Raw genomic sequence first — 18,930 nt, forward strand, 5'->3', positions numbered from 1 at the left:
AACAGAGAAAGAAACTGATTGTCGTCAGCCATATACAGAAAGAGCAACTGCTCCAACTAATACCCCACCAATCCAAGTAGCCACCAAACCTGGACGTGGACACAGAGGCCTGAGGGCCATCTCACACATTTATTCAGAATAAAACAGGTTTTTGTGTTTGTGTACTCGAGGACGTCAACACATGTTCAAGTACCCAGTAAACATCAGTGCAGACAGCTGTTCATAAAAATGTCATAAAAACATGCTTAAACTACTCAAACCAGCCACTGTGACCATTGCTGCAGAGCAGAATGAACAATACTGATGGGGACTATGAGGGTTTGTAGTTTAATTCCTGCTCTTGCAGGATCAGTGAGTGTCTGTTTAAAGATAAACCTCATTAACAAAACTTAAACCTCTGCTCCCCCACGACATCACCAACACTTCTGCAGGAGGACAGAACCCGTACACGGGTATTTTTGAAAACGGAGATTTTCCGTTTTCGTTTTAAAAAATAATCCCGTCCACACGTAAACGCAGAAATGAAGGAAAACGTTGCTAGAAACATGCCAAAGTAACAGGTGGCGATATATTCCTGTGTAGAAATGTTGGCCAATCAGAAGTCTAGAAGCCTCTGTGGGAAATAGTAAACAAAGATGGGGCATAGAAGCAGAACTGAGTCCTATGTGTGCAGGGACAGTAACTGTGTGTGTATATGTAAGCATTTAAACACTGCAGAGAGTACAATTAACAGTAACAGTATTGTAGAAATTCATTTCACCGAAACAATAACGTGGCGCACAATGTGACGTCAAAAAAGGCGCCCACCTTTGACGCTGCGTTTTCTCCGTTTTCCTCGTCCACACGTAAATGCAAAAATGGAGTTTTCGAAAATATCCACCCTGGCAGGCGTTTTTAGAAATCTCCGTTTTCAATGACCGAAAACGCCGTTTACGTGTGGACGAAAGGTGCAAACGCATAGAAAAATCTGCGTTTTCAAAAATACCCGGGTACGTGTGGACGTAGCCTTAATCTACCATAATGCTCTGTGTTATGTTGTCATGGCAACATGAAGTCAAAAAATACATATACAAAAATGCAAAAGAACAGGAGGACAACAAGACAAGGCAGTTGGAAGAGCTTTTGAAGCAGGAAAACTTTTCTGGATTTATCTTAACTGGAAATTTTGCTGAACAAGTCAAGCTGGAAACAAGGAGGCAGCTGGTTGGATTATATCTGAGGACAGGACGCATGAAGGAGAAGCATGAGGAGAGAGAAAACAGCAGAGAGATGGTGTGGAGCTAATCGTGGATCAAGTCGAAGAAGCAAGCACTAAAACTGTGAGTAGACATCACACACCAAGAGCTAAAATTACTGTGCTGATTAAGGAAACATTAAATTTGGTTAGTTTGGGGTCTGGAGCTTCAGGTTTGGGGGTTCAGTTGGTCTCAAAATTGAGAAAAGACAAAAAAATGTTTCTTTCAAAAAGTTGTTGGAGGATTCTTACTGTAAGAAATGAAAATTAAACCATGTGTTAAACTGATAAAAAAAAAAATACAAAAACCCAGAAAGTTTAAACGTCTGGGTGGATCTGCTTTTATTTTATTTATTTTTTTTAAGTTGAATTTTGTTTAATAACATTGGAAAAAGAAAATTGGAGGATCAAGACAATAATGTGGCAAAATTTACTGTTTCCTTAATCACAACAATAATTTTGATCTGAACTGAAAATGCTGAAATGGGTTATTTTCTTTCTTCTCTACTGATCACTGTGTTCAATCTTCAGTTACTTGTCTCCATTAATGCTAATGGTACTTTTAAAAAATGCAGTTTACTTTTAATTTTGTAGAAAAGGCTCTGCACCGGTAAAAATAAAAAATAGGTATCCACAGCCCCGAGGTCACTGCAGATCAAAGTAGCTAAGCCCTGGTTAAACATAATTATATTACAGGAGGTGATAAATATGGGAATGATTGAAAGAAACAAAGATCTGGTTAAAGATTTGGCTTTCTTATTGAAAGAGATGGAAAATATTCCCTGTGTGACACTGAGAAAAAACTGAAAGCTTAATAGATCTGGAGGTCCAGCTGTTATTACACAAATGTGCAAATGTATTTTGATGAAATTAGGAAGAAAAAAAGTGGGATGTTTAAAAAGTTAATATGGCAAATTTAATTTTTTATTAGTTGAAAAGATGATATTGGTTAGCGCTGATGTCTTTGGAAAAAGGTTTGGTCACTAATAAGTTGAGATTTAATATGATGTGATTTAAATATGATATGATTTAAATATGTTTAGTTATACATGGGCCTATTTTTAGTATCAATCACTCCTGTATGGACAGATCACATGGATATAAACCAGGTGCAAATTCGATTTAATGTAATTATAAAGCAAAAATGGGATGATCCATCACAAACCTCACAAATTTACTGTTGTTAATCTGTACAATGATGCTGGTTTGTGCTGATGTCTTTGGAAAAAGGTTTGGTCACTAACAAGTTGAGATTTAACAGGACAAACTGAGGGTAGGTAATATAATGTACACAGTAGCTCTAATGGTTGTAAATGGGCATCTGTACACCTGTAGATATTTTATCAAACATCAATCATAATTTGCGATCAATGTGAGTTTTAAACATTGAAATTTCTTTATATTTCTGACTAATTTACAAAATATGAAAAAGAATTCGAGTATTTTTTTTTAAAAAACAAGATGTTTCTAATTGACTTCAAACTTCTGAGCTGTAGTGTAGATTGCAATGATAGTGTATAGTTATCTATTATAGAAGATGATATAGAAGTATGAGGACAGGGAGACACTGTTAAAATGTTATGAGCTGTCTTGCTGCAGAGAAAGTGGAGTGTGTCATCCTTGAAATGCTCCCTAGATAGGCAGCTGGCAGGATTGAATGATGCTCTGCCTCTGTGGTCAAGTACAGACATAGGCCTTAAGCAACCATGAGCCACTGATGAGCGTGACAGATTAGGAAGCAAGCATAAAGTTAGACACCTATGAGCCACTAATAGGAGAAAATGAGCACGCAATAAAGTGGACTTGTTAGGCAGATTTTGCCATCAGAGTTAAAACACTTCAACTCAATTTTTGATGATAGACACAACTAAAAAAATCCTGATCAGATACAGACACATGTACACAATACACAATACTGCTCAAAAGTTTGGAGTCAGATTGAAACATTCTTGTTTCATTTATGAATTTACATTTGCTTTAACGTAATATTACATGAAGTTTATCAGTAATGTTTTCACAGATGTGTTTTTAATGAATCATTTATGGTAAATCAGTCATGATGTGTTAGGAAATGTCTACACAGTTATACATGGGCCCATTTTTAGTATCAATCACTCCTGTATGGACAGATCACATGGTTATAAACCAGGTGCAAATTTGATTTAATGTAATTATAAAGCAAAAATAGGATGATCCATCACAAACCTCACAAATTTACTGTTGTTAATCTGCACAATGATGTTGGTTTGTGCTGATGTCTTTGGAAAAAGGTTTGGTCACTAATAAGTTGAGATTTAACAGGACAAACTGAGGGGAGGTAATATAATGTACACAGTAGCTCTAATGGCTGTAAATGGGCATCTGTACACCTGTAGATATTTTATCAAACATCAATCATAATTTGCGATCAATGTGAGTTTTAAACATTGAAATTTCTTTATATTTCTGACTAATTTACAAAATATGAAAAAGAATTTGAGTATTTCTTTTAAAAATCAAGACGTTTCTAATTGACTTCAAACTTCTGAGCTGTAGTGTAGATTGCAATGATAGTGTATAGTTATCTATTATAGAAGATGATATAGAAGTATGAGGACAGGGAGACACTGTTAAAATGTTATGAGCTGTCTTGCTGCAGAGAAAGTGGAGTGTGTCATCCTTGAAATGCTCCCTAGATAGGCAGCTGGCAGGATTGAATGATGCTCTGCCTCTGTGGTCAAGTACAGACATAGGCCTTAAGCAACCATGAGCCACTGATGAGCGTGACAGATTAGGAAGCAGGCATAAAGTTAGACACCTGTGAGCCACTAATAGGAGAAAATGAGCACGCAATAAAGTGGACTTGTTAGGCAGATTTTGCCATCAGAGTTAAAACACTTCAACTCAATTTTTGATGATAGACACAACTAAAAAATCCTGATCAGATACAGACACATGTACACAATACACAATACTGCTCAAAAGTTTGGAGTCAGATTGAAATATTCTTGTTTCATTTATGAATTTACATTTGCTTTAACGTAATATTACATGAAGTTTATCAGTAATGTTTTCACAGATGTGTTTTTAATGAATCATTTATGGTAAATCAGTCATGATGTGTTAGGAAATGTCTACACAGTTATACATGGGCCCATTTTTACTATCAATCACTCCTGTATGGACAGATCACATGGTTATAAACCAGGTGCAAATTTGATTTAATGTAATTATAAAGCAAAAATAGGATGATCCATCACAAACCTCACAAATTTACTGTTGTTAATCTGCACAATGATGTTGGTTTGTGCTGATGTCTTTGGAAAAAGGTTTGGTCACTAATAAGTTGAGATTTAACAGGACAAACTGAGGGGAGGTAATATAATGTACACAGTAGCTCTAATGGCTGTAAATGGGCATCTGTACACCTGTAGATATTTTATCAAACATCAATCATAATTTGCGATCAATGTGAGTTTTAAACATTGAAATTTCTTTATATTTCTGACTAATTTACAAAATATGAAAAAGAATTTGAGTATTTCTTTTAAAAATCAAGACGTTTCTAATTGACTTCAAACTTCTGAGCTGTAGTGTAGATTGCAATGATAGTGTATAGTTATCTATTATAGAAGATGATATAGAAGTATGAGGACAGGGAGACACTGTTAAAATGTTATGAGCTGTCTTGCTGCAGAGAAAGTGGAGTGTGTCATCCTTGAAATGCTCCCTAGATAGGCAGCTGGCAGGATTGAATGATGCTCTGCCTCTGTGGTCAAGTACAGACATAGGCCTTAAGCAACCATGAGCCACTGATGAGCGTGACAGATTAGGAAGCAGGCATAAAGTTAGACACCTGTGAGCCACTAATAGGAGAAAATGAGCACGCAATAAAGTGGACTTGTTAGGCAGATTTTGCCATCAGAGTTAAAACACTTCAACTCAATTTTTGATGATAGACACAACTAAAAAAATCCTGATCAGATACAGACACATGTACACAATACACAATACTGCTCAAAAGTTTGGAGTCAGATTGAAATATTCTTGTTTCATTTATGAATTTACATTTGCTTTAACGTAATATTACATGAAGTTTATCAGTAATGTTTTCACAGATGTGTTTTTAATGAATCATTTATGGTAAATCAGTCATGATGTGTTAGGAAATGTCTACACAGTTATACATGGGCCCATTTTTACTATCAATCACTCCTGTATGGACAGATCACATGGTTATAAACCAGGTGCAAATTTGATTTAATGTAATTATAAAGCAAAAATAGGATGATCCATCACAAACCTCACAAATTTACTGTTGTTAATCTGCACAATGATGTTGGTTTGTGCTGATGTCTTTGGAAAAAGGTTTGGTCACTAATAAGTTGAGATTTAACAGGACAAACTGAGGGGAGGTAATATAATGTACACAGTAGCTCTAATGGCTGTAAATGGGCATCTGTACACCTGTAGATATTTTATCAAACATCAATCATAATTTGCGATCAATGTGAGTTTTAAACATTGAAATTTCTTTATATTTCTGACTAATTTACAAAATATGAAAAAGAATTTGAGTATTTCTTTTAAAAATCAAGACGTTTCTAATTGACTTCAAACTTCTGAGCTGTAGTGTAGATTGCAATGATAGTGTATAGTTATCTATTATAGAAGATGATATAGAAGTATGAGGACAGGGAGACACTGTTAAAACGTTATGAGCTGTCTTGCTGCAGAGAAAGTGGAGTGTGTCATCCTTGAAATGCTCCCTAGATAGGCAGCTGGCAGGACTGAATGATGCTCTGCCTCTGTGGTCAAGTACAGACATAGGCCTTAAGCAACCATGAGCCACTGATGAGCGTGACAGATTAGGAAGCAGGCATAAAGTTAGACACCTATGAGCCACTAATAGGAGAAAATGAGCACGCAATAAAGTGGACTTGTTAGGCAGATTTTGCCATCAGAGTTAAAACACTTCAACTCAAGTTTTGATGATAGACACAACTAAAAAATCCTGATCAGATACAGACACATGTACACAATACACAATACTGCTCAAAAGTTTGTGGTCAGATTGAAATATTCTTGTTTTAATTATGAATTTACATTTGCTTTAACGTAATATTACATGAAGTTTATCAGTAATGTTTTCACAGATGTGTTTTTAATGAATCATTTATGGTAAATCACTCATGATGTGTTAGGAAAAGTCTACACAGTTAAACATGGGCCCATTTTTACTATCAATCACTCCTGTATGGACAGATCACATGGATGTAAACCAGGTGCAAATTTGATTTAATGTAATTATAAAGCAAAAATGGGATGATCCATCACAAACCTCACAAATTTACTGTTGTTAATCTGCACAATGATGTTGGTTTGTGCTGATGTCTTTGGGAAAAGGTTTGGTCACTAATAAGTTGAGATTTAACAGGACAAACTGAGGGGAGGTAGTATAATGTACACAGTAGCTCTAATGGCTGTAAATGGGCATCTGTACACCTGTAGATATTTTATCAAACATCAATCATAATTTGTGATCAATGTGAGTTTTAAACATTGAAATTTCTTTATATTTCTGACTAATTTACAAAATATGAAAAAGAATTTGAGTATTTCTTTTAAAAATCAAGACGTTTCTAATTGACTTCAAACTTCTGAGCTGTAGTGTAGATTGCAATGATAGTGTATAGTTATCTATTATAGAAGATGATATAGAAGTATGAGGACAGGGAGACACTGTTAAAACGTTATGAGCTGTCTTGCTGCAGAGAAAGTGGAGTGTGTCATCCTTGAAATGCTCCCTAGATAGGCAGCTGGCAGGATTGAATGATGCTCTGCCTCTGTGGTCAAGTACAGACATAGGCCTTAAGCAACCATGAGCCACTGATGAGCGTGACAGATTAGGAAGCAGGCATAAAGTTAGACACCTATGAGCCACTAATAGGAGAAAATGAGCACGCAATAAAGTGGACTTGTTAGGCAGATTTTGCCATCAGAGTTAAAACACTTCAACTCAAGTTTTGATGATAGACACAACTAAAAAAATCCTGATCAGATACAGACACATGTACACAATACACACTACTGCTCAAAAGTTTGTGGTCAGATTGAAATATTCTTGTTTTAATTATGAATTTACATTTGCTTTAACGTAATATTACATGAAGTTTATCAGTAATGTTTTCACAGATGTGTTTTTAATGAATCATTTATGGTAAATCAGTCATGATGTGTTAGGAAATGTCTACACAGTTATACATGGGCCCATTTTTACTATCAATCACTCCTGTATGGACAGATCACATGGTTATAAACCAGGTGCAAATTTGATTTAATGTAATTATAAAGCAAAAATAGGATGATCCATCACAAACCTCACAAATTTACTGTTGTTAATCTGCACAATGATGTTGGTTTGTGCTGATGTCTTTGGAAAAAGGTTTGGTCACTAATAAGTTGAGATTTAACAGGACAAACTGAGGGGAGGTAATATAATGTACACAGTAGCTCTAATGGCTGTAAATGGGCATCTGTACACCTGTAGATATTTTATCAAACATCAATCATAATTTGTGATCAATGTGAGTTTTAAACATTGAAATTTCTTTATATTTCTGACTAATTTACAAAATATGAAAAAGAATTTGAGTATTTCTTTTAAAAATCAAGACGTTTCTAATTGACTTCAAACTTCTGAGCTGTAGTGTAGATTGCAATGATAGTGTATAGTTATCTATTATAGAAGATGATATAGAAGTATGAGGACAGGGAGACACTGTTAAAATGTTATGAGCTGTCTTGCTGCAGAGAAAGTGGAGTGTGTCATCCTTGAAATGCTCCCTAGATAGGCAGCTGGCAGGACTGAATGATGCTCTGCCTCTGTGGTCAAGTACAGACATAGGCCTTAAGCAACCATGAGCCACTGATGAGCGTGACAGATTAGGAAGCAGGCATAAAGTTAGACACCTATGAGCCACTAATAGGAGAAAATGAGCACGCAATAAAGTGGACTTGTTAGGCAGATTTTGCCATCAGAGTTAAAACACTTCAACTCAATTTTTGATGATAGACACAACTAAAAAAAAACCTGATCAGATACAGACACATGTACACAATACACACTACTGCTCAAAAGTTTGGAGTCAGATTGAAACATTCTTGTTTCATTTATGAATTTACATTTGCTTTAACGTAATATTACATGAAGTTTATCAGTAATGTTTTCACAGATGTGTTTTTAATGAATCATTTATGGTAAATCAGTCATGATGTGTTAGGAAATGTCTACACAGTTATACATGGGCCCATTTTTACTATCAATCACTCCTGTATGGACAGATCACATGGATATAAACCAGGTGCAAATTTGATTTAATGTAATTATAAAGCAAAAATGGGATGATCCATCACAAACCTCACAAATTTTCTCTTGTTAATCTGCACAATGATGTTGGTTTGTGCTGATGTCTTTTTTAAAAAGTTCTCTTGACTGAAACGCTGGGATTTAAACTGACATCTGGTAACAAAATGTTCCACTGAAACACAACAGGTATTATTGCTGAAAATGGTCCTCTGTAGATGTCATGGTCCCTGAGCCCTCTTTTCTTTGCCTGCTTTTCTCTCTCTCTCCTCTGTCGGTGTATGCTCGTTCTGTTGTCCGTGTGCTTGTCTGTTTCAGGGGATGCCCCTCCTCCTTCCTGTCGTTCAGTCACTTGTCAACAACCAGCTGATTGCTCCCCTGCTCCTCATGAGGTCTTCATGCTGGCTTCTCAACAACCACATCATTGCATCACCAAGGTAATGTATCAGGCCACAGTCATGTAACATTTTCCATCAGTTCTTGTCTTTGCTCACTCTCTGTTTCTGTGCAGACCTTTCAGCTTTTTCGGATCCCTGCAATCTTCTGTGACAGTGTCTGAGTGTGCCTTCAGACAGCCTGCAGTACCTCTGCCCATCTCCTGGAGCCCACAGTGTTTATCCTGTATTCATAACTATCTGCAAATAAACCTGTGAAACTTTACCACAGTGTCTCATCATCATTCTGTTGTTTTCATAACAGTACGCTGTTGTGGAAGTTTTCCATTAAATAAAGCCTAAAATCTATTCCAGCCATTTTAGACCTAATTGGAAAATTTGGACATATTTCTGGTTATAAAATCAATAAATCAAAATCTTCCATAATGCTTTTGAACTCAGAAGAAAGGATGAATCCACCTAAATACACCTGCCATTTTAGAAATGTGAATCAGTTTACTTATCTAGGTATTCAGATTGTCCCGAAATTGGAAGAGGTGGTGAACCATAATTATGGTCCAATTATGACTGACATATCCAAATCAGTGGAGAGATGGTCGAGTCTCCAAATTTCACTGATTGGTAGAATAAATATACTAAAGATGAACGTGCTCCCTAAGCTTCTGTATCTGTTTCAGAATATACCCTTGCCACCTCCCTCAGACTTTTTCCTTAAAATAAGAAAACTGTTTAATCAGTTTTTATGGAATAACAAGCGTCCCAGACTTCGCTTATTACTTTTATACTTGCCCTTTGATGCCGGAGGGCTGCAATGTCCTAACATGGTTTGGTATTACTGGGCAGCCCAGTTAAGAACTATAATGTTCTATTATGCTGCAGAAAAGCCCCCCGCATGGAGAACTATTGAGTCTCTCTCTCTTAGGCTTCCACTTCCTACATATGTATACTCTGATAAATATAATAAACTTAAAGACATTACGCTTAATCCTATAGTTAAAAACATGATTTATATCTTACATGTCACTCAAAGATATTTAAACATAAAATCTTCCCTCTCCGTTTTTAGCCCGATTTGGGGCAACAATTATTTTGCCCCAGGTAGAGCGGACGGTGGTTTTAAAATATGGGCAGACTCGGGGCTGGGACTGGTGAAAGATGCTTTCGGGGGTGATGGAAGACTTTTAAGTTTTGAACAACTAATCTCTAAATTTAATATCCCTCGAAAGCACTTTTTCAAATACCTACAGTTTAGGAGTTTTATCAGGTCTTATCATAATGATTTTACACAAATTCCCCCGCTGTCCACATTAGAGAAAATCCTAACCAAAAACCCCACTGGTAGAGGAATGATATCTGAATTATATAACTTGATGATGACATCCTCTCCTGATTCATCTGCTGCTAAGCTTGAAGCTTGGAGGTATGACTTACAGGAGGAATTGACAGTGGAGCAATGGAGTAAAGCATGTAAGCTAGCCCAAACACAGACAGGTAACACACGTCTAAAATTGCTACAATTTAATTGGTTGATGAGAGTGTACATAACACCAGAAAAACTTAACAAATTTAATATGCAGATCCCTGACATCTGTAATAGATGTGAAGAAGATAAGGGCACATTGCTCCACTGTTTATGGTCATGTCCAAAAATAAAGGAGTTTTGGGAAGAGGTTAGAGTAATGATAAAGGAGATTTTGTCAATTAAACTTGTGATGGATCCCAAACTTTTCCTACTGGGATTATATCCTGCAGGATGTAACATAAATCATTTTGAAAAAATTTTCATAAATATGGGAATACTGCAAGCAAAGAGAGTGATAGCTCTAACGTGGAGAAGTCTTGGCAAACCAAGTATTTCACATTGGTTCAAAGAATTGTCTTTATGTTTACCATTAGAGAAAATTACATATACTTTAAAAGATAAACAAGAAATTTTCCAGAAAATTTGGGGGCGCTACATCCAGTATATTGAGAATGAAGATCTTTCTGGTTTACTGCGGGAGACAGGGACAGCCTAACTATTCCCTGTACAGGACCACAACCATATGCTGCAACCTGAAGATTACTCTTTAAAATCTGTCAGAAGTCTCATGGACTCAAGTGCTTTCATTGAATGTACCTTGTGTTTCGTTTATTGTGTAAATTTGTGTGTGTATGTACTTTATATATGTATATATGTAAAACTTTAATAAACATATTGTTGAAAAAAATAAAGCCTGCAGATGAGCGGTGAGCGGTAGCTAACATTCTTTAATCAAAACACACAGAACAGACAACCAAGCTTGTGGAGAGCCTGCATGACCGCGGGGCAGGGTCAGCAGAGTCTCACTGAGCCTAGCATGGCTCTCAGTTAAATACCTTCTCCAGGAACAAAAGGCAGTACAGCTGTTTCACACCTTAAGGTTCACACTCCCTTGCTACCTCCCAGAGTCCTTGAAGAGACAAAAGACTTGTCCTCTGGAGTTCCTGTTTCCCCCAACATCCTTACTACACCCCCTACCATTTGTCTTAAGTATGAGTGTCAGACATGCTAAAATCACCAAGGCATTACAATAACGTGATTAATACATAAGTGAAAGAAATTCCATTACAACGCCTATGTAGATATTCCACTAAATCTCATTTGTGATTTGTCATAAATGTTACCATTAATCTTTGATATTTCTTCATACTTAATTTGTAAAACATAAAAAAGAATTTCACTGTTGTCAGAAAATAAGACGTTTCTAATTCTCTACAAACTTTTGAGCTGTAGTCTAAATTGCAATAATAGTTATTGTTTATAGTAGATGATATAGAAGTATCAGGACAGGGAGTGAATAAAAGTTATGAGCTGTGTGGCAGCAGAGAAAGTTGTTCACTCCGGTGATTCTTTGAGCTTCTAAAAGTCTAATGGGAGGCTGAGCCTTCAGCTTTCCTGTCCCTCTCCTGTGTAACCAGACATGCTCTCTTCTTTTAAACATTAAATTCATAACTTTGCTTTTTGATCAATCTTATAGCTACAGCTGGATCAGCTGACCCTGATTCATCCTTTAGTTATGCTGTTATAGGCCACAACTGCTGATGAACTTCCCATCATGCACTGAGCACTTCTGCTCCACTTCTGTCTTTTACTCTCAGCGTGTTAATTTATCACTGCTGCATGTCAGTAACGTTGGTTCTCTTCCTCCCATCATGTGTTTTGTCCTGTCCTCGTATGCTCTTGAGTTTTTTTTCTTATTTTGTCTTTTCTTTCATCCCCGACCATTTGCCCGTCCTCGAGCCTCATTCTGTCGAAGGTTTCTTAAAAGGGAGTTTTTCCGTCCCACCATCCCCAAGTACTTGCTCATAGGGGATTATTTGATTGTTGTGCTTTTGTCTCTATTATTTTAAGATCTTTTATCTATCATATATAACACTTATTATTGTGAATTGGTGCTATACAAATCAAATGTACTCAAATTGAACTTGTAACTCGTATTCAAACCTAAAATTGGACATCCAGTGTAATAAAATACTATAATATCAACCAAAAATTAGAAGCATAACCAGCAGCTGTTATATTTAGTTTCTAATTTAATACTTCTGGGCTGAACCATTGTGATTAATTATTATCAGGTTGTCCTAAAAACTCCCTGAAAAGCCTTCAGTTGATCCAAAATGCTGCTGTGAGAGTACTGACGGGGGACTAGAGAGAGAGAGACGGCATATTTCTCCTTTATTGGCTTCTCTTCAATGGCTCTCAAAATCATTCTCCTCACATACAAGGCTGTGAATAAACAGGTCCCATCTTTTCTCAAAGACCTCATAGTATTATATCACCCCAAAAGAACACTTCACTCTCAGACTCCAGGCTTACTTGTTGTTTCTTGGGTATTTAAAAGGAGAATGGGAGGCTTAATCTCCACCTCTGTTGCAGGGTGTCTTTTATCCTGTCTTCCTCCCATCAACCCCAACTGGACGCAGTAGATGGCTGGTTCTGGTTTTTTCTTGTTAAAAAGGAGTTTTTCCTTCACATTGTTTCCAGTCGCGTCCTTTACCTTTTTGTAATCCTCAGTGTCCTCTGCTGCTATAGCCACATAAGCTGCTCGAGCTCTTCCTGACAGGTATGGAACCAGTCTCACCGCCCACTCCACTTCAGGCCAATGATACACCACCGCCAGCCTCTCAAACGTTATCAAGTACTGCTCTATGTCATCGCCTACCTTCAGCTTTGGTATCACTGCTTCCCCCCAGCTCCGACCTTCATGGTCTCTCAGAACACTGGGCGGGATCACCATTTCCTCTCTCAATTGCTGCTGGGCCGCCGAAGGCTCCTGGGGCTGGCCCACTGCACTTTGTTGCTGCTCCAAATCATCCCAAAGATTATTCATTTGGATCAGCATCTGGCTCCATCTTTTATCTTGCTTTATTGATTCTTTCTCCCACCTGTCACCCTAGGCTTCAAGATCAGGGGCACTCCTCCTACAGCGCCCTCCTCCAGGCAGTTCTTTCTCTGCCACCTCCTCCACCTCCTCTGAGCTTTGCCTGGCGATTTTATTAATATGGTCCAACTCCACTGACGAAGCACCACATCCCACTCCTGACACCAAAATGCAGCGGTCAAAGGTAATGTGAAGGGGACCAGACGGTGAAAAACAACCACACGAGCCTCCAGACATCTTTCAGAGCTCTGAATATATTTCTTATACAGATAAAGAGGTTTAACGCTCTCAACAGCGACAGATCTAAAGATGAACAACCCAGCCTCTCAAAAACCCCTCCTTAAATAGATGCCGGTCATACCACCACCACCAATAAAATTTAAAAGACTTCCCCCCGACACAGTCCAGCTAAAAAAATCTATACAGTGAAATACTGCAGTAATTCTAACACACCTCACATATATCTGATTACAAACACACCCCAGCTAAATAATATACAAACTAACTAAGTGGTTAATGGCCTTCAAAACAAAAGCATAACAAAATCAAAACTTCCTGTCAGACGTGGGTGCGTGCTTCACCTTAGTGAGGGAGATGCTTCTCAGCACCCTCACAGTCTTCTCTCTCAAAAATAACAAACCAGTTTATACATTTATTAATTCTAGGCTGAGTTGTTGTAGTTCATTACTAACAGGCTGTTCTAAAAACTCCCGGAACAGCTGCAGCGGGAGTGTCATGGTCCCCTGGTCCTCTTCTCTGTCTGTGTGTGTGTTGTGTTGTATGTACTGACAGTTTCCTTCCATGTGCTTCTCTGCCCTCCTAATGAGGCATACTTGGTAGCTGTTGATTGCTTAACTCACCTGTGACTTGTACGGTCACCTACAGCTACCTTCCTTAGGATGAAGCTCTTCCTCAGTCAGCACCAGATCGTTGTGTCAGCAGCGATAACGTCTCTGCCTCTGTAACCTTGATCCAGGTTTCATGTTTTGCTCTTTCCTGGAATTAATTCACTTTGTCTCTGGGCAGGCTGCTCTGTGTAAAGGAAACACCCCACACCAGTGTCAGATTTTGTCTATGAATGAGTTCCAGTGGACTTAACTGCAATTCTCCTTTCATTCACTCTGCCTACCAGCCCTGATTCAGTCTGCTGTGTGTTTCTTCATGTTGACTTCATTCCTGCAAATGAAGTATTTTTATTAATAGCATTTTAACTGATTTAAAGCAAGTCTAGGGATGTTTGTCCACATAAAGCACTACGTTGGGCTACATTCACTTTATTGTTGGAAAATAAAGCTGAAAGGGTGCAGCAAAGAAAATGCAGGCTCCGTCCTCTCGCTGACAACACCTGATTACCAACACACTTGTTCACACTGGCAGGTCTCTCGGGCACTTCCACAAAGGACAGCATTGCAAGTGGAAAAGTACTGCCTCTGAATATTAAAGCTTACAGTATATGTTTTGGGTCTTCAATGAAAGAAATATCATGAGTGAATTTACTACTACATGTATTTTCCATAGAAAGGATTAAGTATCTGACATTGTGTTAAACTTATACCCCAGCTGCAATGGGACTCTTCAAGGACAAGTTTAATCTAAAGAGCTACTTTTACATGAACAGACTGATACAAAATGTGTAAATACATTTCTTAGTTTTAGTTTTGGTTTTAGTTCTTTTAATCATTTGACTCAAGACTTTTGCACTGTATTGTACATATTTAAAAAAGTAATGAATATTGTACCATGTGCGTGTGGATATCTCTGATGTCCATCAAGAAGTCTTCATCTAGGGTGTTTAGATAAATCTTTACATATTTTACATATTTTGTTTGTTTCCTGTTGAAATATGAAAATGCTTTGTCATTGCACGTGACTATCTCCCAGCAGGTCACATTAAACATTAAAGTTAATGCAGAGTTTTCTACGAATCAGGAGGAGAAAAAATGCAACTTCATCATGTGTGTCACAGTTGTTACATCTGTGCTCAGTGATTGGTGGAAAAATACGTCACATCTGTTGCGAGCACTTTCAAGATTCAAAATCCTTTTATTCGTCACATACATAGTTATACAAGTATAACACGCAGTGAAATGTGACCCGATACACTCCTTGACTGTGCAAAATAGAGAGAGAAAAACATTATATACAGTAAGTAAGTAGATATATACAAAGAGAACATTATGTGCAATAAGTAAGTGAATTATATACATTAGATTAAACATAATAAAACAATCTGGAAATTTACAGTTCAAAATTTGGGAATGTACATTGTGTGAGTGGGGTGTTAAAGTGACTTGTGCCACAATGAAATCAGAAGGATCAGGCATGATATGGGAATATGTGAGTCCTGTCTCAGTTCGTTATGGTTGATTGTAAGCTGATTTAACACACGGATGGTCTGGGGGTAGAAGCTCCTCTTGAGCCTCTCTGTTCTTGATGGTTCGGAACCTTCTGCTTGATTGCAGAAGTTGGAACAGTTTATTGCTGGAGTGGAACGGGTCCTTCAGTATCTGAGCTGCTCTGGTCCAGCATCTCTTGGTCCTGCATACAGGGCAGGACTGGGACAAAAAATCGGCCCGGGCATTTTGACTAGAGACCGGCCCACCAGGTATTATAGGAAAAGCCATAAAGCCTTTGAATAAAAACAAACGCTGTTGTGACAGTGATGTACACTGTCTTGTTGGTATATTTATGATTTCTATATGATTTCTATTTCTATATTTTACATCAGATGAAAACTTTGGTTTTAAGATTCAGATAATTGTTTATTAAAAGCTAGACAATTTAAATGAGAATAAGACAGAAAAGTATTTCTTTGTGCCCCCCTTTCCCTGTTAATGCCCTACCTGGCCCCCTGGCAAAACTTTGCTAGACCCGCCCCTGCACAATTACCAGCCATCAGCTACTCAGAAAAAGGATCCTGGTGTTATTTGTCTCTCAGAAACAGTTCATAACTTCCCTTCAACTCATTCATGTCACCTAAAAGGTAAACCTGTTTCTCCATCACCTGTTCAGCTCTGATGATTCAATAAGGACATCTCCTGGTTTCAGCTTCATGCTTCCCTCTCACCACATATCCAAACCAATATCTCGAACACCTTCATAACCACCGAAGTCAGTGCAACTGGCCGGTAGTCATTCAGGCATGAGGGCTTGTTGTTCTTGGGCACAGGGATGATGGTGGATCTCTTGAAGCATGTGGGGACCACAGACTTCTGTGGAGTATAAACACAGGGACCCGTGAGTGTGCCAGCTATACCAGGGGAGAAATCTTTGAGTTTAGGTTGGACAACTATACTGAAGTGGAGAAAACTTTCTTACAACATTGTAACAACTTTATTATTTTCATTGTGTGGTTACACAGAATTATTAGAAAGTGACCTAAATGTAGGATGGGCTAACTCTGGCAGGTAGAGCTACAACACCATCAGCAAGCAACTAATGCAGTTTACTGGTGCGGTGAAACACAACTGGGACTGACAATATCTATGCTTACACAGTGTCTCCTTTCCTTTAATTTAAATTTTGTTGCACAACAAATTCAAATCTATATCTGTAGTCATTTTTTTGTTGTTATTAATGTTATGTGGAAAAAAATCCTGTTGGATTGTATGAAGCAATCATCAATACCTTCTTAGTTAATAATCTAAGAAGGTAATCTGTTTTGTTACTTCATGGTCATACTTGGGAATCGAATGACTACTGGAAATGTATAGAGAAAAGGTATGCAGCTAGAAAAAGAGAAAGGAAAATTATGACTGTAAAAATGTATTCATTCAAAGCCTTTAAAGGTGCTGTCTGATTATGTGTTAATCCATGTTTTGAAAACACTTTAAGAGCCTTGAGGGAACTGTTATTGTGATTTGGTGCTATATAAATAAAATGAAATTGAACTGAATTGAAACACAGGACACAAAGGCTAATTATGGAGTTCCACAGGGTTCTTTGCTAGGACCATTTCTATTTACATTATACATGCTTTCCTATCATTCACATATCATAGAAGATTTTAATTGGCATAGCGATGATACCTAACTTTATCTGTCAATGAAGCCAGAAGACACAAATCCATTAATTAAAGTGCAGGAATGTCTTAAAGACATAAAGACCTGGATAACCTCTAATTTGTTGCTTCTAAAATGGTTCTGGTTTCTTCTTGTTATAAAGGAGTTTTTCCTTCACATTGTTTCCAAGTGCTTGCTGAAAGATTCATCCAGTTGTTGGGGTTTTCTCTCAATTATTGTAGGGTCTTTACTTTCCATTATAAAGTGCTCTGAGGCAACTGTGATTTGGAGCTATATCGATAAAAATGAACTGAATAAACAGCTGTGATACTTTTTAGTACAAAGATGTATGGACTGTGGATCTGCCTTTAGCTCTTCCTTACTTATCTTGATCTCTGCTGTGTTGTCCATTTTCACAGAACACTAAGCTATGAGATTGCTGTCTCCACACTATGATAACATTTTGCTAATTTTAACATTTTTTTATGCAGGATGAAAATATTTATTTGTAACACTTGAGTGAAAAAGCTGCCTCATCATGAAACAGACGTAATTGTTGGTTTAACAGTGTTGGAACATACACTTAAAAAATGGCTCTTAATCTTTACAAACATGAAGCAATATATCTGAGTAAAAAGCAGCAGAAATATATAAAATCAAAGGTTTGTTTATTCAAATAAAGTGATCTTTAAGGTAAATGTACTTTCTATGAACTAAATATATATATCAGTCAACTGCATTTCATTTGCCCAGATACCATTAAAGGTAACATTTTAAAGTACAATTTAAAATGTAATTTTAAAACACACATTTCCTTTAGTGTAACTTTAATGATGTTAATTTTATTTTTTTTAATGAAATGAGTAAGCAAGCTCTTCATTTTTTGTTATATATTGAAAAGTTTTGTTTTTCTTAAAATTAATAAAGGTATTTTGGTTTTTTCTTTGAGGTCATGGAAAACACTTCTTGTTGACACATGGTTCTGACTACACAATTATACTAATTTCTATGGATGTGTCTATATGCTACATAATGATGTCATCTGGTTTCTAGCTCTTGCATCTATGCCATAAAAAAGCTAGAACCAAAAATATGTGTCAAAATAATAACTGTACTGTAATAAGATTTGCGTGTGTAAAACAAACAGACTCTGGGACATGCGTTAGAGATATAGCACTGTTAGGTTGTGTGAGATAACGAATGATATGTTAATATATATATGTGAATATTGTACAATGTTCATGTGCATATCTCTCATGTGCAGCAAGAAGTCTTCATCTAGTGTTTTAAGGTTAATCTTTACATATTTTACATATTTTGCTTGTTTCCTGTTGAAATATGAAAATGCTTTGTCATTGCACGTGACTATTTCCCAGCAGGTCACATTAAAAATTAAAGTTAATGATGAGTTTTCTACGAATCACGAGGAGAAAAAAATGCAACTTCATCCTGTGTGTCACGGTTGTTACACCTGTGCTTAGTGATTGGTGGAAACATACGTCACATCTGTCGCGAGCTCCTCCGTGGAGTATAAATACAGGGACCCGCGAGT

The 18,930-nt window shown here is 37.1% G+C and overlaps 1 long non-coding RNA gene across 1 annotated transcript; it reads left to right on the top strand.

Moving 5' to 3' along the window:
* The first annotated feature begins 999 nt into the window (after positions 1 to 999).
* Positions 1,000 to 9,231, top strand: LOC109202007 (uncharacterized). Its single transcript, XR_002061970.2, has 3 exons — positions 1,000 to 1,319; positions 8,898 to 9,016; positions 9,091 to 9,231. It is a non-coding gene; the product is annotated as an uncharacterized LOC109202007 (long non-coding RNA).
* The last annotated feature ends 9,699 nt before the right edge of the window (positions 9,232 to 18,930 follow it).

The sequence above is a fragment of the Oreochromis niloticus genome, linkage group LG4 (assembly GCF_001858045.2).
Source record: "Oreochromis niloticus isolate F11D_XX linkage group LG4, O_niloticus_UMD_NMBU, whole genome shotgun sequence".
NCBI classification, from domain to species: domain Eukaryota; kingdom Metazoa; phylum Chordata; class Actinopteri; order Cichliformes; family Cichlidae; genus Oreochromis; species Oreochromis niloticus.